Source organism: Pteropus medius, unplaced genomic scaffold, assembly GCF_902729225.1.
Source record: "Pteropus medius unplaced genomic scaffold, Ma_sr-lr_union100, whole genome shotgun sequence".
In the NCBI taxonomy this organism is placed as follows: domain Eukaryota; kingdom Metazoa; phylum Chordata; class Mammalia; order Chiroptera; family Pteropodidae; genus Pteropus; species Pteropus medius.
In genome coordinates, this window is record NW_024349800.1 from 66,955,918 (window position 1) to 66,983,558 (window position 27,641).

The 27,641-nt window shown below is 37.1% G+C and overlaps 1 pseudogene; it reads right to left on the reverse strand.

The window, feature by feature from the left end:
- Positions 1-4,903: 4,903 nt before the first annotated feature.
- LOC120621565 (endonuclease 8-like 2) lies at positions 4,904-27,418 on the reverse strand (annotated as a pseudogene).
- Positions 27,419-27,641: the final 223 nt, after the last annotated feature.

Genomic DNA, 27,641 nt, shown 5'->3' on the forward strand with positions numbered 1-27,641 from the left:
TATAAAAATATGAGATTATATTATGCATATTTCTATCTTGCTTTTCTCATTTAGTACCTTGTGGAAATCCCTCTAAACCACCTGGCATAGATACAGTACATTCTTTTTCATGGTTGCATATTTCATGGTACGAATGGTCCATAATCTATTTACACATTTCTTAGGTCAGGAGGGTCATTGTATTGCTAAATCTGTTCTTTCATAGCTCTTGGGTCGCTTGTCCTGATTTAAAGATTACATAACATTTATCTTGCATGTATAGGTGCCTAAATTTTCTTCTGTAATTTTTATTGTTATTTAAATTTAAGTTCTTATCACTTAAAATGAATTGCTTGCATACGATGTGAAGTAATAATCAAAACTTTATTTTCTCTCCAGATCATTTATTAAATAAACCACCTTCTCCAATAAATTAAAATAACATTTTAATATATTAAATTATCGTACATATTTGGATTTATTTCTAGATACTATATTTATTCTCATGTATTTTTATTATAGAAGCTTTATAACAAATATCTGTTAAGGCTAGTTTATCACTATTGCTCTTGTCCATAATTTTCTTGTCTGTTCTTGAATATTTTTCCCCATAAACTTTAAGATAATTTAAAGAAAATTAAAAGTGTACAGTAGTTCCCCCTTATCCATGGAGGATACATTCTAAGACCCCCCCCCAGTGGATTCCTAAAACTGCAAATAGTACCGAACACCACATGTACTACGTTTTTTCCTATACATACATATCTATGATATATTTTAATTTATAAATTAGGAATAGTAGAGATTAACAACAATAACTAATAATAAAATAGAAAAATTATAACGACAATCTGTAATAAAAGTTATGTGAATGTGGTCTCTCTCTCTCAAAATACCTTATTGTACTATACTCTCCTTTTTACATAAAAGAAGCACTTTGTGGCTTCTCTTTGGCATATCCAAATTGCCGGCATCACTACTCTTATGCTTTGGGGCCATTATTAAGTATAATAAGGATTACTTGAACACAAGCACCACAAAATGGAGACAGTAGATCTGATAACTGAGATGGCTACTAAGTAACTAATGGGTAGATGAGGTATACAGCATGGTTATGCTGGACAAAGGGATGGTTCACATCTGGGTGGGATGGATGAGACTAGAGAGACTTCATCATGCTCCTCAAAATGACATGCAATTAAAAACTTCCGAATTGTTTATTTCTGGATCTTACTATTTAATATTTTCAGACCACAGTTGGCCCTGGGTAACTGAAACCATGGAAAGCGAAACCACAGATGGGAGGTGGGGTGGGGGTGGGGAGAACAACTGTATATATTCATATATACACTATCTTCTAAAGGTGTACACACAAATACACATAATTTTTCACTGCACCATTTGCAGTGCACATCTTTGTGAGTATATTCTAATATGTAGGGAATTTTATTTTCCTATAAGAGGCAGAAAAGGATAGAATGTATTTATTTTAATATGCAAATGTGAAAAATAAATTAATCATTGGTGAATCTAGGGTATTCATTTGTTTGTCTGAAGTATTCTTTCAACTTTTCTGTAAATTTAAATTCTTCTAAATAAACAATTTGGGAGAAATAAAAATAATATATTATCTGGGAGTCTGGATTAGGGGATAATACCAACAAAAAATAGCCATAAATTGATAATTATTTAAGCTGGGTGATGGGGACTTTGGGGTTCATTGTATTAGTCTCTCTATTTTATGTATTTTTAAAATTAATTGAAGTGAAGTGAGATTTAAATTGGAATTACATTTAATTTGTGAGGAAGTTGGCGACATCTTAATTGTATTAAATTGTCCCATCCAAAAGTATGGTAGAACTTTCCTTTTATTCAAATCTAGTTTTATGTCCTTTGGTAAGATTTTTCTTAGGCTTCTAGCTAAGCCATTCACTGTTCAATAACTATTTACTGAAGTCCTTACTATAGGCCAGACACTGTTCTAGAAAACTGGGATCTATCAATGAGCAAAACAAAGATTCCTACCTTTATGAAGCTTAATACTAGCAGGAGGAATCAAACGATAAGTTGTAAGAATAATAAAGAAATAAACTATATAGTTTGGTAGCAGATAATAAATATGACAAATAAAAAATGGATAAAGGATTCAGTAGTGCAGGGAGGGGGTTGTCAGCACACTTTACTGAGGAGGTAACATTGAACAGACACTTGAAGGAGGTGTGGGAGTTAGCCAAACAGGAACTGGAAGAATAATATTTGAGGAAGAGGGAAAATGTTTGTATGCTAAAGAGAATTACCTGATAAAGAGCAAAAAATGATGTATTTTAGGAAAAAACAGGGATGATTACTGGAGTGATATCCTTCATTAGATGACAGGGATGGAATCTAGGGCACAGGTAGAGGGACTGGAGGCAGCACAGAGAGTTTACCTATAACCATAGGTAGGAATGTGGGTAGATGAAAGTCTTCTTCTGGTTGCTTCAACTTTCACAGGGAAGGAGACAAGGTCATGATCTGGGTAGGGGTTAAAGATTTTTGAGGAGAGAGAAGCTATAAAATTCTCATCTAGAAGAGTGGATAGGGGTGAATGGACTAAGGGTATATACCGTAATTGCTGGGCAGCGTTAGGGCCCACTTGAAGTTCGTGGTCTAGATTTTTAAAAAAATAATAAAAAGCTTTATTTTCACGTCCTAGTTTATTCCAGCTGTTGCTAACAACTGGGCACTGTTTCTGCATTCCTTGATTCCTGCATTGTTCTGCACACCAGCGCCAGGTAGGCTGCTCAGGGGGAACCAGGGACTTACAGTGGGAAACCGACTTGGAGTGAGGGCCAGAGGCAAGACTTTCTCTTGGGCAGAAGTGCTGGCAGTATACATTGTCCCTCTGTTGAGCCCTCCCACCGCTCCCAGTGTGCAGATCCAGTGCCACCATAGCTGAGATGTCATCAAACTGGATAACAGAGGTGGCTCCCCCTAGAGGATTCCCTGAAACTCTTCCTCCCCCAACTCGCGGCCCCAGTTAAGCCACATACAGTTGTGTCCTTGGGGCGAGTCCGATGCACCTTGCTGAGCCCACTCTAAAAGACTCACACTGGTGGCAGCTGGCCTTGAGTTCTGGTGTGGTTTCCTGAGGCAACTATAAGATGTCATGCTTATAGTGGATTGCTTGCTGAATCTTAACTGGTGGCCCCGGAGGGGCACAAGGAAGGGCTAAACTTGGTCTGCAGCTGGACCCCTCTCAGGACTGTGCCGCTGGACACCTACTACCCAAAGCCACGCTAATAAGACTGGGAGACTTAGGAGCTGTGCTTAGTATGTAGAAACAGACACATAAAGGCAGCCATAATGGTAAGACAAAGAAGCAGAAACCATATGAGAGAACAGAACAGAGCTCCAGGAATAATGGAATCAAGCAATCTAACAGACGCAGAGTTCAGAACACTGGTTGTAAAGAACTGTAACAAAGAGATAATATATATAGAGAACTGGAAATAGAAATTATAAAAGGGAACCAGTCAGAAATGAAGACCACATTATTTGAGATGAATAGTATATCAGATGGAATCAACAGAGTGGATAAAAAAGAGGATCGAACCACCGACATAGAGGATGAGGAAGCCAGGGACACTATATCAGAACAGCAAGGACAAAGAAGCCAAGGCTGTGATAATAATTTAAGGAGCCTATAGGACACGATTAAATGTAAAAATGTCCATGTCATAGGGGTACCTGAAGGAAAACAAGATGTTGAAGAGCTATTTGAAGAAATAATGATGGAAAACTTCCCTAACCTGGTGAAGGAAATTGACATACAACCCCAGGAGGCTCAGAGCATCCCAAGAAAGAGGAACCCAAAGAAGCCCGCACCAAGACACGTAATTCAAATGTCAAACGTTAAATACAAAGAGAATCTTAAAAGCGGCAAGAGAAAAGCGGTTCGTTACCTACAAGGGAGCGCCCATAAGACTGGCAGCTGATTTCTCACAATGCAGGACTATGCAGGACAGAAGGGCCTGGCACAAAACATTCAACGTGATGCAAACCCAGGATCTACAATCAAGAATACTTTATCTAGTAAAACTATCATTTAGAGTCGAAGGACAGAGGAAGAGCTTCCCAGACAAATAAGCTAAAAGAATTTATCACTCTAAGCCAGTATTACAGGAAATGTTGGAAGGACTTCTTTAAGAAGAAAAACCATGTATCAAAAGCATGAATAAAGAATGATAATAACTACATTCCTATCAACAAGTACCTCAAATGGGAAAGAATTAAGTACTCCAACCAAAAGACAGAGTGGATGAATGGAAAGGAAAATAAGACCCCTACATCTGCTGACTACAAGAAACTCACTTCAAATTAAAAGACACACAGACTAAAAGGGAGGGATGGAAAAAGTAACTGCCTTGACGAATCTAGAGAGTGTTGCACTGAATGAAATAAGTCAAATAGAGAATGACAAATATCACATGATTTCATGTACATGTGGAATCTAAAAACAAAGAAAATAGCTAACAATGTTGTAATTTATGTAAGGGGGAAGAAGGGTACTAGATTTTGTGGGGTGATCACTTTGTGAGTTACATAGATCTCTAATCACTTTGCTGTACAATTGAAATTAATATATGATTGAATGCTAACTATAATTGAAAAAACTCATTGAATTGTACAATGTAAATATGAGCAACTAATTGTATATTTAAATAAAGCTGGCAAAAAAAAAGGGAAAAAATCTAACTCTATGGAAACTCTGCCTTCGATATGGCTTCAGTGAGATTAATATCAATGGGACTGACATCCCCCAGACCCACTCTCCCCTCTAATTCCTATACCCAGTCCCAATTCCTGACTACACCCCATTCTCTGCACTCAGGCATCACCACCCCTAAAGGGCAAGGTTCTGTAAAGAAGGGTCCTAAGCACCTTAGGAGAGCTGGACCTGCTCTAGCTTATCAGGTCACAGCCTGGGCTGGCACTGTGGGCAACACCAGCTGAGCTTCTGGAAACCACCTGGAGGTCTGAAGGCCTGGTGTGCAGCAGGGCACTGCTCTTTCTGGTAGGTCTGTGTGCTGAGGTCTGCCCTGCAATTTGCCCTGAAGCCAGTCTGCACTGAACTCTACCATGTGATCCATGAGGATCTCAAGTTGTGGAGGACTGAGGAGTGAACAAAGAAAAGGGATGGACCCAGCTCTGTACAAGGCTTCATTCTTAATAATGTTCTCTGAGCCTGAGAAGTATCTCTAGCCCAATAATGTACAGCAGACAAGCTGCTTCTGGCCCAGAGTTTCCAAGGCTCGTCCTCAATGGGACTTTTCAGACAAGATGTCAGAAATAGGTTTGATCACTGGGGAAGATCTCCAAGACATCCACCAATTATAAAATGCATGGTCTACATTTTAAAGTGAGACAAGTCAGCTTTACTATGTTTTTTTTTTTCTCTAGTTGCTTTCAACTGCTCAGAGCAACTGAAAGTTTTTATGTATCCAGCATTGTGGTTTTGCTAAATAAATATAATAAATCAAGAAAAAGACAAGAGAGTTTAAAGTATATACTGGGGTATAGATATAATGGTTGATCATGGAATTTAAGCTGGATGAGGAGGAAATAGTTGGTAAGAGGATAGGAGGTCCTGGGAGATTGAAGAATTGTAAGTGTCAGGGTACTGAAGAGTATGGTGGTCAGAAAAGAGTGACTATTGGTTAGAGAATAAAAGACATGGCACTGCTGAAAAGGTTGTGATTATTGGTAAAATAAGAAGAAAATAGAGTCGAAGACAATATTCATGGAGACAAGGTCAAGAAACTGAGAGGCAGGGTGTTAGAAAAATCATCTATGTATGTATTAAGATTGCCAAGAATTAAGACAGGAGAAATTCTAGAGAGTAGGCCAGTACCTAAAACAGAAGAAAAATGAGGGAAGTTTATTGGGATGGGGAGAATGTCAGAAGACAATTGAAGCTATGAGGGGTAGGGGGGAGATCTGACAACATGAGATTCTGAGTTTGGGATTATCAGAGAAGAAAGATTGAGAATGACACCTGGCCCATGCCTAGGCCCAGGGATGTAATGATGTTGGGGAAAAATACAGCCACCACTTTCAATGGCATTCAGAGCAAGAAGATAAAGGGACTGTTCAAGAAATATTTGAGAACATAGGTGACTTTGCTGATAACAGATCATGTATTTTGGAGTAACCAGTGGAAGAGTTTTAGGAGTTGAGAGGGATGAGAGATGGAAAAGACTAGGGGATATGCCCATTTATATGGAGAGTAGGATATAGGATATGAGATATCGAGGAAGAGCCTCATAGAGTAAGGCAAGAAGTAACAAGATTCCAAAGGTGATAACTAGTCAAGCAAGTAGAGTGGTTTGCCACAGCTTTTTGGTGGCTAAATATTGATAATGAAACCTAATGGATCAGAGCAACACAGTTTATTATTTACAACACAGCAAAGAGCGGGAGTATCAACCTAATCGTGCTGATTCCCCTTGCCCTTAGGCCCCACAGGATGACAGGTGTTTGCCCAGATGAATGCTACACATGGAGTGGGTTGTGCCACGGCTGAAAATTGCAGGGCCAGGGGCTCAGTACATTTACTAAGCAGCAGACAAGACCCCTTCTCCAGCAGAAAGCAGACAGTAGTCACACCATGGTCCCCTTGATCTACTTAGTTGCTTACATGACTAACTATTGAAACTGCTCAATATCAGGGGTTATTAACTCTTGCATTTTGGTACCCTCTACAGGGACATCCAAGGCCTGTAGTGGACTGCCTCTCCCAACAAGAGGGATTACAGGGACTTTTTGTGGTGGCTGATATAAACAGAGGTAAAGGGGATAAGGGGATTAGCTCTAATAGATTAAAGATAGAGATTCAGGTCTGTTCAGTGTTGTTGGGAGTATACAGGGTGTGGTGGATATCTGGGTATCATTTTTTTTTCCCCTGGTAATGGAGGAAGGAAGTCTAGGGATGGAGGTTCTCAGTCCCAGTTCATGTGTGCTTCTTCTCTGATAATGTAGGTAGAAGGCTTGGGGGAGAGGAGAGGTCATGATCAGGTTCTTGGGTTTTCAGGTTCACTCTTGGCCCTGTTGAGGTAGGGCAAGTTTACACCAGATGCAGATTCCACTTTGATACCTGTCAAAGAAGTTGAGGTTTCTCAGGAAAATAGAGATTAATCTGAGGATGGGGAGCCCTTTTTGATCCTGATGATATAGAAGACCTGAGAGACATGTGGTCTTAGTTCGGGGCATGGGCTAGTGCTCAGGCCCCCTCTTCACTCTTGATGACGGGGTAAAAGAACTCAAGGAGACAAAGTCTTAATTCCTATGCACTGGTTCACTACAATTCCTACTGGAAAAGGGCAAATTATTTAAATGTCTCTTTAGTCTTTGTCCCTCTCTCTTTTTTTAATTGTAGTAATATATATATATAACATAAACATAACATATATAACATAAAATGTATCATTTTAACTTCTTTCAAGTGTACAGTTTTATGGCATTAAGTACATTTACATTGTTGTGCATTCACCACCGTCCATCTCCAGAACTTTTTCATCTTCCCCAATTGAAATGCTTTACCCAATAAATACTAACTCCCTATACTCCCCTTTCCCTAGACCCTGGTAACCACCATTCCACTTTTTGTCCCTATGAATTTGACTACTCATTGAGTGGGATCATATAGTATTTGCCCTTTTATGACTTGCCTTATTTCATTTAGCATAATGTCCTCAAAGTTCAGCCATGTTGTATCATGTGTCAGGATTTCCTCCCTTTTTTAAGGCTGAAGAATATGACACTGCATGTACATACCACATTGTGTATTTCCATTCATCCATAGACGGACACTTGGGTAGTCTTTGCCACTTTTGATTATAATTTCTGGGGAAGCTAGAGGCTCCTTTTCCGCCTTGATAATGAGGATGAGAAGACCATATAATTTGATTATAATCATAATTCATAATTTTTGGTACATGTGTACTACTAACATCGGTCCATGTATAATCTTATTATTTTTAATTAATCAATTAATTTAATAAGATAACAATTCATTGTCTATTTTACAAAATGGAACTCTGCCAATAATTTATCTCTATTTGCTTCTTCCTTGTCCTATTCCCTTGCCCATCCTCAAAGGGTCTTTCCTCACATTTTATCACACTATTTACACTTGAAAATTATGTTGTTCATGACACTATTTGTCAAAACCAAGAGAAGGATACAGCACAAAAAATGAACCTTAATGTACGTAAATTTTTAAAAAATCAACTAGGAGGACAGCAGATCCTAAGGTGGAATACAAACTGTGACAAAAGAATCTAACTTTATTATAAATAAAATAATTTCACAGAAGGGTGAATAAAAAGAAATGTAGGCCTAAGTAACTTTGGAAACTCTGTAAACTGTAAGACTAAAGACAGAAGGAACTGTACATAAGCATTGCACTCTCGTGGGTAAAGTTTTTCCCTTGGAGGCATGGGTTAACAATTCCAAAACCACTGTACAAGTATAATGGAATGAACAAATAAGCACATGGATGGCAGATGGTGGGAGCCAGGTTTCTCACTGTTGGAGTGAAAGGTTACAGATATGAAAAGAGGGAAAGCTAAAATTAACTAGTGATACTTAATTACAGTGGGAGATATCAGTATGAACTCATGTTTAGTGTAATATACTGAAAGATACGTAAAGAGATAATTATAGTATGTGTGTTAGTACATGTATGTCTATTTCCGAGTTCTGTCCTTTCAGAGGCCTACAAGTAATGACACCAGTAGCAATGAGGACACCGAGCGCTTAGATGTTGGTTTTCAATACCATTCTCCACTAATGTGTTTAAGGTTGTCTTTACCTTGTACAGTCTCTTTCCTTCATGATACTCTTTTTGAGGTATCAAAAAATTTACCTTTGTCCTTGAAAAATCATGGGGAAAAGTTTTATATTGTTCTCTTTGTTCTTTATCTTTGATATTAGAGGCTCTCCTCAGATAGTTGGTAATATTTATCTACTCTAGTTTTGTTTGAATGCGGAACTAGATAGCTATTGAAATCTCAGAGCATGTCCATGGGGCTTGTTGACTTTGAGCTTCATCATAGGAGGTAATCTTGCATGGGTTATTTGTTGAAAAACAAGATTCCCCAAAGAAATGTTTTTCAATCTTTGGCTTTGATGGTAAAGCTGTGTGTTCTGAGAGCCAAATGGGAAAAGGGAGTTAGGAGGTCTGTGCATTCAGCATTTAGTATATGAATAGTCACTTAATCCTCCTGTTTTACTGCGCCTGCTATACTCCAGTCCAGAAGCTCTCTGTTTTACCTTACTCAGAGAATATACCTTGAATCTTCTCCTAGGCTGAGGTACCAAGAGTTCACTAAGGAAATAGAGTAGGATATCTATCTTTTCAACTTAGCTTTCACACAACCCTCCTTATTTTGGTTCCAACACTACCTCCATCCCACATCTATACCCATTTCCAAGGTACTTGGGCTCTGCCAACTCTTGCGCCTTCTGAAGATTTTGAGATGTAATTCAGTTTAGTTTTCAGATTTCCCCACTGTTATTTTGGTATGTAGCTTTCTCAATTATGCCAAATCAATAACCCTTTGATAATTTTCTACTGCTCTTCCTGTCCTAGTGGTTTGTTTCTTTTAAAAATACCTTTTCTCAATTAAAAAATGTTAATTTAAAATATTTTTACTGTATTTATAGTGGTAGTTTGAGAAAGAATGAAATTAGATGCGTGTTCCGTTTACTATCTTAACCCAGAATTGTCTTACCTTTCATCTTGTCCCATCAAATCTCACCTATAAGCGCTACCCTCTCCCTTACCAGAAAGAAGCAAGATCGGGGACTTAAACAGGCTTGCTGTAGAGGGCAGTCATTCAGGTCAATGTCAATGAAAGCACGGCAAACTTCAACAGTGAAATCCAAAAGGTTCTATCTTAGGTGTAAGACACAGTAGCAGGCACCATCACACCATGAGTGTTTATAATCAGGCAGTTAGTTTGAAATAGAACCTAATGAGGAAGACCAGAAGTGGAGCCTAGCCCACGAAAAGAGTAGTCTAGAAGGAACCGTACAGGTTGACACTTAAGTTGATGGTAAGTTTCTAGGAAGACCTATAGTGAGGAGAAGTAAAAGACTAATCCAGAAATCACTTAAAACAAGAGCTGGAGTGGTAGGCTCCACTTCAAAAGACTCACCCTTGGAGCAAGACTAATACCATAGAGACTGACTATATTCTCAAGGTTTGTTTAGATCCTTGCTACCAAGAGTACAGTTCAAGGACCAACAGCCAGGATATCACTTGGTAGCTTGTTAGAAATGCATAATCTCAGGCTTTACACTAAGTCTATTGTATTAGAACCTACATTTTAACAAGATCCCCAGTTGATATCTGTCTGCCATGATCCACCATTGGGTCAGACTGAGGGTGACAGCTACTAAAATTAGTTATACTCTTACAGACTTGCAGAAAATAAGTCAAATTGAACTATTCGTAACAGATAAATGGATTTTTCTGTGCTTGATAAAACCATTGTGACAAGACCTAACAAAGGCAATAAAATTTGTGGGATGGTCACATTTGCTCAATTAATACAGCAGGGCCCCATCATACTGTTCATATTAAGTTCATATTAAGAATAAGGTAGAGAAACGCATGTGTTATGTTGGAATAATTAATAAAAATTTAGAAAAACAAACCAAGAAAAACACCAAGATATTTGGGAGCCTAGAGAAAGGAATATAGTAGGGTCAGTATAGCTTCATATTATTGGTATAACAGAAACATAATGATATTCATAGTCAAAGACCTGATTTGAATCCTAGTTCCATCACTTACTGGCTAACGGTAGCCAAATTATTCAGCCTCTGGGAACTGAGTTTTCATATCTGAAAATGAAAAACAATAACACCAAATCATAGAGTTATGTGAACATTAAATAAGATGGTGAAGAGATTTTTAAATTATAAGGTACAATGCAAATGTGACTTTTATTGTTATTAAGCCCCAGTTCAATTATAATTCTGTAAGTAGAGCTACGACAAAACTATGTGACTGGAAAGTCTGAGGGATTACGCAATTAACTACATGTTGGAAAGAGGGAAGAAAGGAGGGAGGAAGAGAGAAGGAGGGGGAGGAGAAAGGAAGAAAGGAAGAAAGGAAAAGAAAACAGAAAATGACAAGCATTAGCAAGGATGTGGAGAAACTGGAACCTTGTACATGGCTGGTGGAAATGTAAAATTGTACAGTCACTGTGGAAAACAGTATGGCAATTCCATAAAAAACTTTAAAAATTAGCATATGTTGTACAGCAAAAGAAACCATCAACACAATAAAAAGACAACTGACTGGGAGAACATATTTGCTTATGATAAGAGATTAATATCCAAAATATATAAAGAACTCATACAACTCAAAAACAACAACAAAAAAAACAATTCAATTAAAAAATGGGCAGAAGACCTGAAGAGATATTTCTCCAAAAGGAAATACAAATGGCCAATAGACATATGAAAAAATGCTCAAGATCACTAATCATCAGAGAAATGTGAATTAAAACCACAATGAGGACAGTGATATCAGAAACATGGCAGAGTGAAAGACGTCCCCAGAGCTCTCCCCTTGAAATAACAATAAGCTGAACATCTAAAACTCAACAAAAAACAACCAAACTGCACACCAGCACGTCTGAGTGTGGGATCTGTATATAAGAGCTACTACAGGTCAGAAACCTAGGTGTTGGGTGGTGGACTGGGAGAAACAAAGAAGCTGCCATTCCCAGCCGGAGCTCCCTGTAGGAGAAGGGGGAGGGGAAAAGGTGCAGCAAATTCTCCGAACAGCCCTGCCTGAAAGAGCGGTGAGCTCCCCGTGTCCAGTGGCAGGGCCCAGTCATCAGGGCAGAAGACAGAGAAGCGGGGATGGCAGAGAAACAACAGTTGGTTTTTACTAGCCATGGTTGCAAAAGAGAGGCTGAGCCACAGCCCCCAACCCCCAACCCAGAGGACCCCTTCCCCCATATCCTCCGAGGCAGAACACCGCGGAGCCCCAGGGGAGTCTGAGCGAACGCTACCAAAACTGTCACTAACACTGACCGGAACTGAGACTAAGGGTAGCGAGCATGATTAAACATCTATAAGAGAGAGAGAAAAAAAAAGACATTATTAAGACTCTATATAAAGCAGAGATCCAAGAGGCAATCCAAAAGAAAACTGCCTTCTTTACAACAGGCTAGGGACCATAATACAGTAAATCTTTCTGGGGGGGAAAAAAAAGCAGAATATACTTCTATTAATGCCCAGGTGGAGAAATAGTCCATTAAACACCATGAACAACCAAGGTGACAAGGCATCTCAGAGAGAAAGAGAAAAATCTCCAGAAAATAAGTTTACAGACATAAAAATATGTGACTTAAATAACAGAGAATTCGGGAAGGTACTTCTGAAAAGACTCAGTCAGATCCAAAATGAATAATATCAACAATTTCAGGAACTGAAAAAAACAACTAGATAAGCAGAATGAGTTCTTTAGCAAGGAGACTGAAACCCTCAAAAGAACCGAATAGAACTTCTGGAGATAAAGAACACACTGCAAGAGTTGAAAAATGAAATAACAAGCTTGGGAAATAGAGTCGACGAAATGGAGGAAAAGATCAGTGATATCGAAGACAGAAATCTAGAATAAGTCAGAAAGAAGAAGAGAGAAACCGAAGAATGAAAAATAATGAAAGAGAAATTCAAGAACTAGCTGATACAATCAAGAGAGGAAACATAAGAATAATGAGCATTCTCAAAGGGGAGGAAAAGGAGCAGGGATTAGAAAGCATTCTTGGACAGTGGATGAGAATTTCCCAAATCTAAAGAATGAGCTAGAGCTTGGAATTCAAGAAGTCAACAGAACACCCAATTATCTCAACTCCAAAAGGCCTTTGCCTAGACACATTGTATTAAAATTATAAAAAAACAATGACAGAGACAGAATTCTCAGGGCAGCTAGGGAAAAGAAGACAATAACCTATAAAGGAAAACCCATTAGATTATCGTTGGACTTCTCAGGACAAACCTTACAAGCCTGAAAGGAGTGGAATGAAATAGTCAAACTATTAAATGAAAGGAACTATTAGCCAAGAATAATGTATCTGGCAAAGCTCTCCTTTAGATATGAAGGAGAAATAAAGACCTTTCCAGACATACAAAAAATTGAGAGAATTCTCCACTACGAGGCCTGCACTACAGGAAATATGGAAAGGGGTCAGTTTACATAAAACAAAATGACCCAAAAAAACTACATAATTAGGAGTAAGGTGACTAGTAGGCTGATAGAAGCAGAAGAGTGCAACCCTTACTAGGAAGAGTGCAATATAAGCTTAAAAATAAGAAGAGAATTGCTATAGCAAGATAGTAATGAATGCTCAGAATACATAGGGACAAATTGAGACAACAATGACTGAAAAGGGAATGATTCAAATATCCAAATTCACAAAGGGGAATGGAGGCACACGCAAAAGAAAAGTGACATATGTATATATATGTACCGAAGTCACCAATAAAAAGGCACAGAGTTGAAGAATGGATCAAAAAACAAAACCCAACCATATGCTGCCTATAGGAGACACATCTCAGCTCCAAAGACAAATATAGACTCAGAGTGAAAGAGTGGAAAATGATATTTCAAGCAAATGGCATTCAGAGAAAAGTGGGAGTGGAGGTACTAATATCTGATGAAATAGACTTCAAAATAGAAAAGGTAAAGAAAGATACTGAGGGACACTTCATAATGATAAAGGGAATCATGCACCAAGAAGACATAATACTTATTAGTATCTATACGCCCAAGCAGGGAGCCTGAAATATATAAAACGGTTACTAACAAAACTAAAGGGAGAAACAGACCCAAACACTATCGTAGTAGGGGACCTAAATAACCCACTGTCAGATATGGACAGATCATCTTAACAGAAAATCAATAAGGAAATGACATCCTTAAATGACACATTAGACCAACTGGACATAATTGACATTTACAGAGCCTTTCATCCCAAAACAGCTGCTTAAACGTTATTCTCTAGTGCACAAGAGACATTCTCAAGAATCGACTACATACTGGGACACAGAAATAGCCTCAACAAATATAAAAGGGTTGAAATCATATCAACCATATTCTCTGATCATAATGACTTGAAACTAGAGATCAACTTCAAAAAGAAAGTAGAAAGAACCACAAATACCTGGAGATTAAACAACATGCTACTGAGGAATAACTGGGCCTAAGAAGAAATAAAAGAGAGATCAAGAGATACATAAAAACAAATGATAATGATAGTACAACATATCAAAACTTTTAGAACACGGCAAAAGCGGTCATAAGAGGAAAGTTCATATCATTTCAGGCCTATCTCCAAAAACAAGAGCAAGCTCAAATAAACAACCTAACCCTTCATCTTAAAAAACTAGAAATGGAAGAAAAAAATGAAGTGTAAAGTCAGCAGAAGGAAAGAAATAATGAAAATTAGAGCAGAATTAAATGAAATTGAAAACATAAAAATGGAAAAAAATAAATGCAACAAAAAGCAGGTTCTTTGAGAAGGTTAATAAAATTGGCAAACCCCTGGCCAGATTCACTAAAGAAAAAAGAGAAAGGATACAAATAAACAAAATCAGGATGAAAGAAAATAAATTATGACAGACACTGCAGAAATGCAAAGGATCATACAAGAATACTATGAAAAAGTATATAACACCAAATTTAATAATCTAGAAGATATGGACTAGTACTTAAAAAAGTACTAGACTTTTTCTAGACTGAATCAAGAAGAACTGGAAAATCTAGATAGACCAATCAGCAGAATGGAAATTGAAACAATCATCAAAAACCTACCAAAAAGTAAAAGTCCAGGACCAGGTGGCTTAACCAGTGAATTCTACCAAACATTCAAATACGATTTAATACCTATTTTCCTCAAACTCTTGCAAAAAATCAGAGGAGGCAATACTTCCTAACTCATTTTATGAGACCAATATTACTCTGATACCAAAACATGGTAAAGATAATACAAAAAAAGAAAACTACGGACCAATATCTCTCATGAACACAGTTGCAAAATCCTAAATAAGATACTAGCAAACCAAATACAGCAACATATTAAAAAGATTATACACCACAATTGAGCGGGCTTCATCCCAGAGGCACAGGGATGGTTCAACATATGCAAATCAATTAATATGATACATCACATAAACAAATTAAAAAATAAGAATCATATGATCATATCAATAGATGCAGAAAAAGCCTCTGACAAGATACAGCATCCATTTATGATTAAAACACTTAACAAAATCGGTATAGAAGGAAAATACCTTAATATAATAAAGGTCATATATCACAAGCCCTCAGCCAACATTATACTTAATGGTGAAAAACTAAAAACCTTCCCTGTAAGGTCAAAAACAAAGCAAGGCTGTCTGTCTACTATTGCACTGTTATTCAATATAACATTGAAGGGCCTAGTGAGTGCAATCAGGCATGAGTAAGATATAGAAGGCATCCAAATATGAAACTAAGAAGTCAAACTGTCACTATTTGCGGATGACATGATTCTCTATACAGAAAACTCGAAGGACTCCACAAGAACACTACTAGAAATTATAAGCAAATACAGTAAAGTTTCTGGATACAAAATCAATGTTCATAATCTATAGCATTCTTATACTCTAATAACGAAATGTCAGAAAAAGAAGTGGAAAAATAATTCCTTTTGCAATTGCAACAAAAAGAATGAAATACCTAGGAAGAAATCTAATGAAACATATGAAGAACCTATATAATGAAAACTATAAGACCCTGTTAAAAAAAAAATCAAAGAAGATACAAAAGAATAGAAAAATACTCTGTGTTCTTGGATTGGAAGAATCAACATAGTTAAAATGACCATGTTACTTAAAGCATTACACAGATTTAATGCAATCTCTATCAAAATCCTATCGGATTTTTTTAAAGAAATGGAACAAAAAATCATCAGATTTGTATGGAACCACAAAAGACCCAAAATTGCCAAAGCCATCCTGAGAAAAAAGAATGAGGCTGGAGGCATCCCTCTGCCCAACTTCAAATTAAACTACAAAGCGACAGTAATCAAAACGGCATGGTATTGGCAGAAAAACAGACACACGGACTAGTTGAACAGAATCGGGAGTCCAGAAGTAAACCCATGTTTTTATGGGCAAATAATTTTTGACAAAAAAGCCAAAAACATACAGTGGAGAGAGGAAAGCCTCTTCAATAAATGGTGCTGGGAAAACTGGAAAGCCATCTGCAAAAGAATGAAACTAGGATGTTGTCCATCGCCACACACCAAAATTAACTCAAAATGGATTAGGGACCTGAATATAAGATCTGAAACAATAAAATGCATAGAAGAAAACACAGGAACTAAACTCAAGGACCTTGGACTTAAAGAGGATTTTATGAATTTGACCTCTAAGGCAAGGGAAGTAAAAGCAGAAGTAAATGAATGGGACTACATCAAACTAAAAAGATTCTGCACAGCAAAAGAAACCATCAACAAGGTAAAGAGACAACCATCTGAATTGGAAAATATATTTGCAAGCAACGCTTCCAATAAGGGCTTAATATCCAAAATATACGAAGAACTCATACAACTCAATAACAACAACAAAAACAAATGATCCAATCAAAAAGTGGGCAGAAGACTGGAACAGACACTTCTCCCCAAAAGACATACAAATGGCTAAGGAATATATGAAAAGATGCTCAACATCACTAGCTATTAGGGAAATGGAAATCAAAACCACAATGAGATACCATCTCACACCTGTTAGAATAGCTATAATCAACAGGACATGTAATAACAAATGTTGGAGAGGATGAGGAGAAAAAGGAACCCTCATATACTGCTAGTGGGACTGCAAATTGGTACAGCCACTATGGAAAACAGTATGGAGCTTCCTCAAAAAGCTAAGACTTGATCTACTGTATGATCCAATAATCCCTCTACTGGGTATTTACCCCAAAGACTTGAAAACCCATATCCAAAAAGATGTTTTCACACCGATGTTCATAGCAGTAGTACTCACAGTGGCCAGGACATGGAAGCAACCGAAGTGTCCTACAATAGATGATTGGCTGAAGAAGCTGTGGTACATATATACAATGGAATAATACTCAGCCATAAGAAGAGATGAAATACTGCCATTTGCAACAACATGGATGGACCTTGAAATAATTAATCATACTAAGCAAGATAATCCAGATAGAAAAGGTTGAAAATAAGATGATAATACTTATATGTGGGATAAAAACCTAAAAGCAACAAACAAACAGGACAAACAGAGAATCATGGATATGGACAATGGACCAGCGTGTAGGCAAGAGAGTGAGGGGGGAGGTAGACGAGGGAAAAAATTCAAATCATTTCTTCAATTAAATACATACACATATACATACATACATACATACATACATACATACATACATACATACATAAATGCACAATGAGATATCACCTCAAAGAACAAGTGTTGGCGAGGATGTGGAGAAAAAGGAACCCTCATATACTATAGGTGGGATTGCAAATTGGTACAGCAACTATGGAAAACAGTCTAGAGGTTTCTCAAAAAATTAAAAATGGATATACCTTTTTACCCAACAATTGCATTTCTGGGTTTTTATCCAAAGAAAACCCAAATGGTAATTCATATATCTATGCACCCCTATGTTCATTTCAGTGCAATTTATAATAGCTAATATATGGAAGCAACCTAAATGCCCATCAACAGATGATTGGATAAAGAAGTTATGGTTTGTATATACAATGGAGTATTATTCAGCCACTAAAAAAATGAAATCCTACTATTTGCAATGACGTGGATGGACCTAGAGGTTATTATGCTAAGTGAAATAAGTCAGACAGAGAAAGATAAATACCATATGATTTCACTTAAATGAGGAATCTAAGGAACAAAAAGAACAAATTAATCAAAAACAGACTCACAAATACAAATGACAATCTGGTGATGGCCAGAGGGGAGGTGGGTTGGTGGCTGGGAGAATCAGGTAATGGTTAAACAAGTACAAATTAGTAGTTGATAGAAAGTCCCTGGGATGGGGAGCACAGCATAGAGAATGCAGTTAGCACTAATGTAATGGCTAGGTGGAGAGCCAGAGGAGATAAAGAGCAATCAGGGAGATCATTTTATAAACTACGTAAATGTCTAACCAATGTACGGTATACTTGAAACTAATAAAATAAAATAAAAATAAGAAAAAAATTAGCATTTGGTCCAGCAGTTCCACTTCTGGGTATACACTCAAGAGATTTGAAAGCAGTGGCTGGAACAGATATCCATGTTCATAGCAGCATTTAACATGACAGTGAAAAGATGAAAACAACCTAAATGAACATTGACAAATGAATGGATAAATAAAATGTGGTATATACATACAATGGAATATTATCCAGCCTTAAAAATCAAGGAAATTCTGATATATACTACCAGGTGATGAACCTTAAAGATATTATGCCAATGTGAAATAAGTCAGACACAAAAAGACAAATACTCTATGATTCCACTTATATTAGGTACCTAGAGTAGTCAAATTCAGAGACAGAAAGTAGAATGGTGGCCAAGGGCTGGAGGGAGAAGGTAATGAATGGGGAGTCATTATTTAATGAATACAGAGTGTCAGTTTCAGAAGATGAAAAGTTCTGGAGATGGATGGTGGTGATGGTTGCACAACAATGCGAATGTACTTAATGCCACTGAATTGTATATTTATAAATATGAAAAAAAAACACCAGAAATCTGATCTTCTTACTTTCCTTCTTAAAATCTTTTAATGACTTCCATTTGCACTTAGCACGGACTGTAAGACCCTGCATTACCTGGCTAATACTTTGCCGACTTCATTTTGTGAAGGAAAGAAGAGAAGGAGCAGATGTGGACTGGTGGCTGGAGGATGAAGTTGAAAAGGCAGTTTGAGGCCTAAAAGGGAGGAGAGAATGACAAGCCATAATAAGGAAACCGCACTTTTAAGAGAAAAAGCAAGACCTTACAGTGTAGAAATGGAGCTAAGGATCCCCAGTGGTTTATGGTAGAGAGAAAGGGAAAGGGTGTGATCCTGGGCTGAGTGTCTAGCACCTGAGCATTTGGAGACTTAGGGAGGGGAAGAGAGAAAAATGAGAAAGAACAAGTTTGTTCTTGGCCTATGCTCAGACAGGGAAATTAAGAGGAGGGGACAGAGACAGATGTTAAACGACTATGATATTGTTCACTGAACTGTAAAGAGTGTAGTTTGAACCCGAAATCAAGAGACCTTAATGAAAAACAGTAAGGGAGGGATGATTCTAAAGGCATTTGATAAAGGCAGAGAGAGGTCAGAAGGGCACACGGCTAGGGAAGCTCATTCTTCAAGAATAAAAAACAAACACAAAAGCTATGAGGTTCCCAAAATCACTGTAAAGGTAGTCAGAGACTGTAGATCAGGCACTGCTATTATACAAACTATGAAATTAGCCTTTGTAACTTCCTCATCCATATTAGTTTTGTTTTCTCTTGTCAGTTTCCCTTTAACAGTTTTGCAACAGAACCTGTAAAGTGGAAAGAACTTGTGGGCTTATCTTGAGAAGTGACTGGGAAGGGAAGCTGGGCATCTTTATGTCCACTTCCAGAGTCAGGGGAGAAGGAAAAACCACAAAAAGAGAGTGAGTGGTGGCAGTTAAAGTTCCACGTGATAAAAACACTTTTTAGGAAGTGTTTGACTTAGTTTGCTGTAGAGAAGTTTAGATTACAACAAAACACAACCAACCTCAAATTGCCACCAGCCTGGTCTAAGCCACCATCACTTCTTGCCTGGACGATTGCAATAACCCCTGACTAGTCTCTCTGCTCCCATTCTTGCCCTATAGTCAATTCTCAGGCCCAAAGCTTGAAGATTCCTTTTTAAATTAAAGTGGGGTCGTGCTTCTCAAAATTCTACAGTGGGTTCACATTGTTCTCAGGAAAACAAAGTCCAGCCTCCGGTCTACATATTCTGGCCCTTGTCACTTCTGTTCCTGTTTTCTACCACACCTCCTATGCTCACTCTACTCGAGTAACCCTGCCCCGCTGCTGCTCCTCAAATATGCCAGACCTGTGCCCTCCTCAGGGCCTCTTCAGTAGCTATTCCCTCTGCCTGGAAGACCACTATGAAAATATGCACACAATAACTCTCCCACTGCCTTCAAGTCTTTCTTAACGCTGCCTTCTCAAGTGAGGCTTACCTTGAATATTTAAAAATATAACTTATACCACCTCCACCACTCTGCCACTCCCAAGCACTCTCTCCCACTTTATAGCTTTTATTTCTGTAGTACATACTTACATTTATACTATATACCTGTCTTATTTTTTATCGTGATGTTTAATGTTTATTATCTCTTCACACTAGAATGTAAGCTCCAGAAAGGCATAGCCCAAGCCCCTAGAAAGTGACTGGCACATGAAAGCACTCAGTATTTGTGAAAGAATGAATGGATGAAAATATATGGATTCTTTCCTTTGTGTTAACCTAGGAGACCTTCATGAGTGAGACCCAAATCTCTGACCTTGGTCCTGAGCTGTTTTGTTCTTTTGGTAGAAAAAATACAAAGTATATTTACCAAAGAACTATCAATAACTAGGGCTGGCCAATACTGGAATGTGCTGCCTTAGAAGAAGAACGTTACTTAAGTCAGAATTTGAGTAACTATCTGTAAGTAATGCTATAAATAGATTTCTATGACTTCTGCGATATCCTCTAACTTTTAAGTTCCCTGATAATGGTTATGTTACTGCTTCTACTTAAGAACCTACGAAGGTTTCCTATCACCTAAGTAACTCACTTTCCTTTTTTGCAAAGCCCTGCTTACTTTGATCCCATCCTATTTTTTTTTCCCCCAGTGGTTTTGAAAAGCTTTCTTCATCCCACACAGAGGCCATGCCTATTATATTTCAGCTGTTTGACATTTAAATAACATCAGTTTTGGATTCAGACAGAACTGGCTCTGAATTCTAGATCCATCACTTGCTGTGTGGATTTTGGTAAGTTATTTGATTTCTTTCAGCTTTAGTTTTTATCATAAAATGAAGATGATGATGTGAAGAAGGAGGAAAGGGGGAGAAGAAGGTATGTATATTTGGAGATTAATAAATATCATATGGTAAGTTCCTGGGACTGTGTCTAGTACTTAGTCCTGTCACCTTTATTCTATACAGATTTTTTTCCCTTCCTTCAAGACCATACTACTTAGTATCTAATTGCTTTTGAATTGTTTCATGTATTTTCATTATGTCTTTACTACTAGAATGTTATAGAATAGTGGGATCTGCAGGCAGGGGCCAAAAAGTTTACTCTCTCACCTACAGCGTTTACTCTCTCACCTCTATAAAATGAGAAGGCTAGACAAAATAATCCTTTTAGCTACAAATTCTATTCTTTCAATAGGCCTGTTGTATCCCTGAGGTGGCTAGCACAATCTGACATGTATTATTGTTTAATAACTATTTGTTAACTGAATGACTAAAATCTCTTCATTATTATTTCTATAGGCCCTATTTGCAGTAGCCATATGCAATAGTATTCTGTGAAGATCAACTAGGATAATGTATATGAAATTAACTTAAAAATTTAAAGTTGTAATTATATATGTAAAACTGTAACTAAATATATATATATACTTGTGTGTGTATATATATACACACTACCACTGTATATATATCTATATATTGGTAGGAAGAGTAGTAACAGAACCATCCATGATGTGAAGATATTCTAATTTATTCACTAATGTAAGGTGAGGCTGGGTTTATGTGACACCAGGCCCAACTTATGCATGTCCAGGGTGATTCTCTGATAACAGAGAGGTCCCATGTCATTGGGAAATTATTATTTATTAGTTTTGTCTGGGTTTGGGAATAGAAGGAGGAATGAATAGACAGAACATGGAGGATTTTTAGGGCACTGAAAATACTCTGTGTGATACTATAATGATGGGTACATGTCATTACACATTTGTCCAAACCCATAAAATGCATAGTGTCAAAAGTGAACCCTAGTATATGTTACAGACTTTGGGTAATTATGATATGTCAATGTAGGTTCATCATTTGTAACAAATGTACCACTCTGGTAGGTTGTTGATAATGAGGGATGCTATATATGTGTGGGGACAGGAGGTATATAAGAAATCTCTGTACATTCTTCTCATTTTACTGTGAACCTAAAACTGCTGTGAAAAAAATTGTCTTAAAAAAATTTCAATTCAGGTATCATTTTCTTAGAAGCCTTTTCTGACCATGCATCTCTAAGTTGGGTTAAAAACTCCTCCTTTTATTTATCAGAGTATTATATTCAATGCTCTCATCTATCATTACATACTATATTAGGATCATTTGTTTTTGTGTCTGTATCTATCACTAGATTGTGAGTTCCTTGAGAAAAAGAATGTTACCTTACTCATCTTTTCTCCTCATAGTTTAGCAGAGTGCTTGGCACATAGTAATAATTCAATAAATATTCACTGAAATGAAAAGACATTCAATGGGCCTCAGTTCACTTTGTCAATTATTTGGACATTGCTTGTAAGAATATACAGCTTTTTAAACATACGAGAAGATACAATGAACTGTTTTCCAGAATTAAGTAGGACTACAGCAGGTTATCTCCTGAGTCCCAACTTCCCACTGCATCACCAACCATTCAGGGTCCCTGTTGTTGATTCCATTCTTGACTTTATTTCCAGTATCTACTCCCCTCGGCTTTTCTGGTCTTCTTTCTTGAGACCTGAAAATTGACCTTGACTTTATTCATCCATCAAACACTTACCAAAAAATACTTATTATCCCATGCACTTCCTGGCACTGTGGTTACAAGGAGACAAGGCTTCTGCCCTGGAGGAACTCATATTTAGTCAGGGAAAGCGATTTGTAAAAAAATGGTTATAAGAGACAGAGAGACAGTACAATAGAAACATCCATGGACACTTGGCATTTAGAATTCAGAGTTGTACCTTGAGAGAGCCCCTGAGAATCCATGATATAAGGATATATAATTTTAGTCAGGTAGAAAATTGAATGAAACTACCGTCAAGGTTGGTAGGCAATGAAAGTAAGTCACTTAACCAGTAATTGAGGCCAGATGCCTAGACAGGGTGTGGATTTGGGCCTGGCATTGGGGTTCTTTATTCTTCCTTAAGCACATTGTTACACTCATTACAGATATCAAGTGATTGCTTAAAATTTTCAGGTATATTTCATCATAAAATTATATACTATTATGGGGCTCTCAAAATTGGTGAGTTCTCAAAGACCTCAAGAAGGTGTTCTTATGAATATGAAGGAGATATTATATATACTTAAGAATAAATTCATCAACTATATAACCTGTGCAATGAAAGCTACAAAATATTGCAGAGAGAAATTAAAGATCTAAAATAATGGTACAATAAACAATATTTATGAATCAGAAGACTCAAAGTTGTTAAGATGTCAGTTCTCCCCAAACTGACTTATTGATTCAATGCAACACAATAAAAAATTTTAAAGTCTTTTTTGTAGAAATTGACAAATTCATTCTAAATATTATATGGAAATACGTAGAATACCTAGGAAGGACCTAGAATAGTCAAAACAATTTTGAAAAAGAAGATAGCTAAAGGAATTACACTATCTGATTTCAAGAGGAACAAGAGAGTTACAGTAATTAAGACAGTTTAGTATTGGTGTGAAGACAAACATCAATGGAACAGATTATAGAGTCTGAAATTGACATACATATATTATATATATATATATATATATATATATATATATATATATATATATATATAGCCAATTGTCTTTCAGCAAAGGGGCGAACATAATTCAGTGGAGAAAACTCTTTTCAACAAATAGTGCTAGAATAATATGCAAAAACATTAACTTTGTCCTTTACTTCACACCATACACAAAAGTCAACTTAAGAAGGATTGCTATCTGAAATGTAAAAGTTAAAGTTATAAAACTTCTAAAAGAAAACAGGAGAAACTCGTACTAAGAGTAGGCAAAGATTTCTTAAATAGGTCATAAAGATTACAAACCATAAATGATAAACTGTACTTTATCAAAATTAAAAACTTCACTTCTTCAAAAGATACTGTTAATAAAATGAAAACACAGCCACAGTTGGGAGCAAAATGTTTGAAATATACATATTTGCACAGGACTTTTATTCAGTCTATAAAAGAACTTTATAACTCAGTAATAGAGAAAAAACCTAATATTTTTTTTTATGGGCAAAGGAGTTGAAAAAGCACTTTGCAAAATAAGATACATAAATGGCCAAAAAGAACATGAAAAGATGCTTAATAGTATTAATCATCAGGGAAATGCAAATTAAAATCACAATGAGATATCACTACATACATATATATTAGAATGGCTACAATTAAAAAGACTGATAATGTTATGTGCTATGGAGGATGCAGAGCAACTGGAAGTCTCACACACTGCTTGTAGGGGTGTAAAATGATAAATCATTTTGGAAAACAGTTAGGCAGTTTATTATAATGCTAAACATACACTTGCCTATGACTCAGCAATTTAATTCCTAGGTATTTACCCTAGGGAAATGAAAATACATGTCCACACAAAGACTTCTACGGGAACTTTCACCTTAGTTTCATTCATAAGCAAAACTAGAAACAACCCAAAGGTCCATTAACAGTTAACTGGATAAACAAATCCAGTCAATGAGCATATGTAGAATATCCATATAATGGAATACTACTCCATAATAAAAAAGAATGAACTACTTATACACACAATAACATGGATGAATCTCAGAAACATCATGTTAAACTCAAGAAGCCAGAAACAAAAGAGTACCTACTATATATTTTAATTTATATGAAATTACAGAAAAGGCAAACTAAGGTGGCAGAAAGCAGATCAATGTTGGGTTATGTCAAATGACTTAGGAGCCAATTTGAATAGGGTCCCATTAATCAAAAATTGGACAATCTGGTTTTCAGTAAGCTTAAAAATTACAACGGAATGAAACGCATCAAGTGTATTTCAGTCCATGAGTTTATAATGATACTAAAACAAATACACACATTAAAAATATACGTAAGATAAATTAACAATTGTGGAAACAAAAATGTTGTTATAATGTTTTTACTATATTTCTAACAATATCTTGGCCTGACTCCAAAGATATTAAAATTGAGAAATGAATTATTTATTGAATATATAGCTATTGAAAGAAATTGAGGCAAAGGGAAATGTGTTAATTAGTAAGGATGCAAGTGAAAAATTTTTTTTGCTTTAAATATTTCTTAATGTTGTTTCAACAATAAACAAAACTTTGAAACTTTTTTTCTATAAACCATCTGACCTTGTGTTCTACCCACAGAAATCCCCTGAATTCACATCACTTGTCCATTCTCAATTTGTGTAGTTTTTCTTCCCTCTTTTCATGTTTGAAATGCCAGGTTTTCTGAAATCTCCTAGTTTTATTACTGTAAGTAATGAAATGACAGGTAATCTCCTAAATTCCAGGCCACTTGGGTTGTATTTTGACATATAATCATTCTCAAAGTCCTAGGTTCACTTTTGATCATGTCTACTCTGGCCCATTTGAGGACTCCGATCAGTCCACAGGCATTTGGTAAAGGCTTATATATTTTCTCCCTTTAGGTTGTCATTTAGTCCTGAGGGAAACCAGACTAAAGAATCTGGACGGATTCATAAAACCTATCATAATTAATGAGGAAAAAAAACAAACTTGAAGGGCAAGCTCTCCTGGCAATTATCAATTTGTCTCATAGTCAGAAAACAATTATTTGTACCTATCGCCAACTAGGACTGTCTGGTAAATACAGACTCTGAATGTGGCCCAGAAGAAAGGGAAGTTGTGTGTGGGAAGAGAGGAGGGGAGATCGTGTGTGTGTGCCACCAGAATTGTATTCCTGCATGTAAATGAGGGGAGGGTGTAAGTTTAGAGTTAGAAAAGACCTTAGCAATGATCTAGTCCATCCTTTTTTATCTTGCAGACTAAGAAGCAAAGACTGGAAGAAGTTAAATGAGCCGTGGTCCTCAGACAAGAACTCAGGGCACTCTGAAGCCTAATTTAGAATCCTTTCTGCTCTATCACCTGCATATTTTAAAAAATAAATTGCTTAGAAACTGAAACAGAAAAATTCAGCAGACAAGCTTTTAATAAATTTCGGTGTTCAGTGACATTGAGATTTTGACAAAACACTAAAAACTGCCTAAGCCATAAAGGCGTTAAAATATTTATCTAAAAAAGTTGAAAACAAGAAAGTGTAAAGTTAGCTCATGGGTTCCATACAGCACACATTCAACTCTTGATCATTTCATTCCTCATTCAGCAGTATTTAATGAGTGTCTGCTCTCCCTCAGGCACAATGCCAGGTGCTAGGGACCTACAGCACAAAGTCCTTCCTAGCTCAGAACTTCCAGCATAGCAAGGAAGACAGTATATTAAAGTAGTAATTAAAGTGTGTTAGATGTTAAAATTGGAGATATGCTAGATTCTTTAGATTTACCCGTGGAGAGTAATTCAAGCTCTTTCTCTTCTGTTACCAATATATTTCTCAGCTGCCTTTTTATACCATCATTTGAGTTTCCCAAATTCTTTTCAGTAAAACACTTAAAACAACAAACATTTCCTGAGCACCCACTGGTGTGCCATATATTGTGTGAAATTCTGCAAGAGAATTCCGAAGTAAACTAGCAATGTAAAAACCATTATATATGAGGACAAATTTTTTTGGATTATATATGCCTGATAAATTCAGTACTTGACAGCACAGGTGATCTTAAAAATAATTTGATATATCTCAATACTTTAGACTCCCAGGTTTTTTATAGTATTCTTAACAGGTTTTGTTAGCAAAATCAAAACCCCTGATCATTTCCAGAGTGCTGGAAGGCTCTACTGGATTCCCGGCATGTTTGAATGAATCCTCTCCGTCTTTAAAAGGCCAGCTCAGAGCGCTGCTCCGCAAACGTTTCTCTTATAATCTGCATACATCTTTCGCCCCTCCTCCGTACTCTTAGAGATCCCCCACTTATACAGCATTTAGTATATATTCTTTACAATATTGATTTTGTATATGTCTGTCTTCCCCTAAACTGGATGGATCATTAAAGACTGTGACTCCCCATCCCCCTGCGCAGTCACTTTAAGAGGCAGTCTCCTTAAGAGGCAGTCTCTCCAAATCCGTACATTCACCATAGAAACAGAAATTCCATTCATAAATATAGGGGACTCTCTCATTAACTATGGGGCCCTACTTCCCTCCAACTTGCAGCAATCTGGTTTATTCCATGGAGTGGAGAAGGAAGCCAAACTGGCTGGATGCAAAGGGAATGGCGTCAGTGTGAGGTCACGCCACATTGTTCCGAATGCCATCTTCAAACCGCAGTGACATTAATGCAGGATTGAGGGATGCAGCTGGAGGAAAGATACGGACCCAAGTTACCCAGCATACGAGCAAAGAGAGGGCAGGATAGAGAACAAAGCGGGAAACCTCGCGGGGCGTGGCAAGCCACCTGGGCGCCAGCAGCGAGCGCCGGCTGAGAGGGAAAGTAAGCAGCGGGGAGCCAAGCTACAGTCGGGC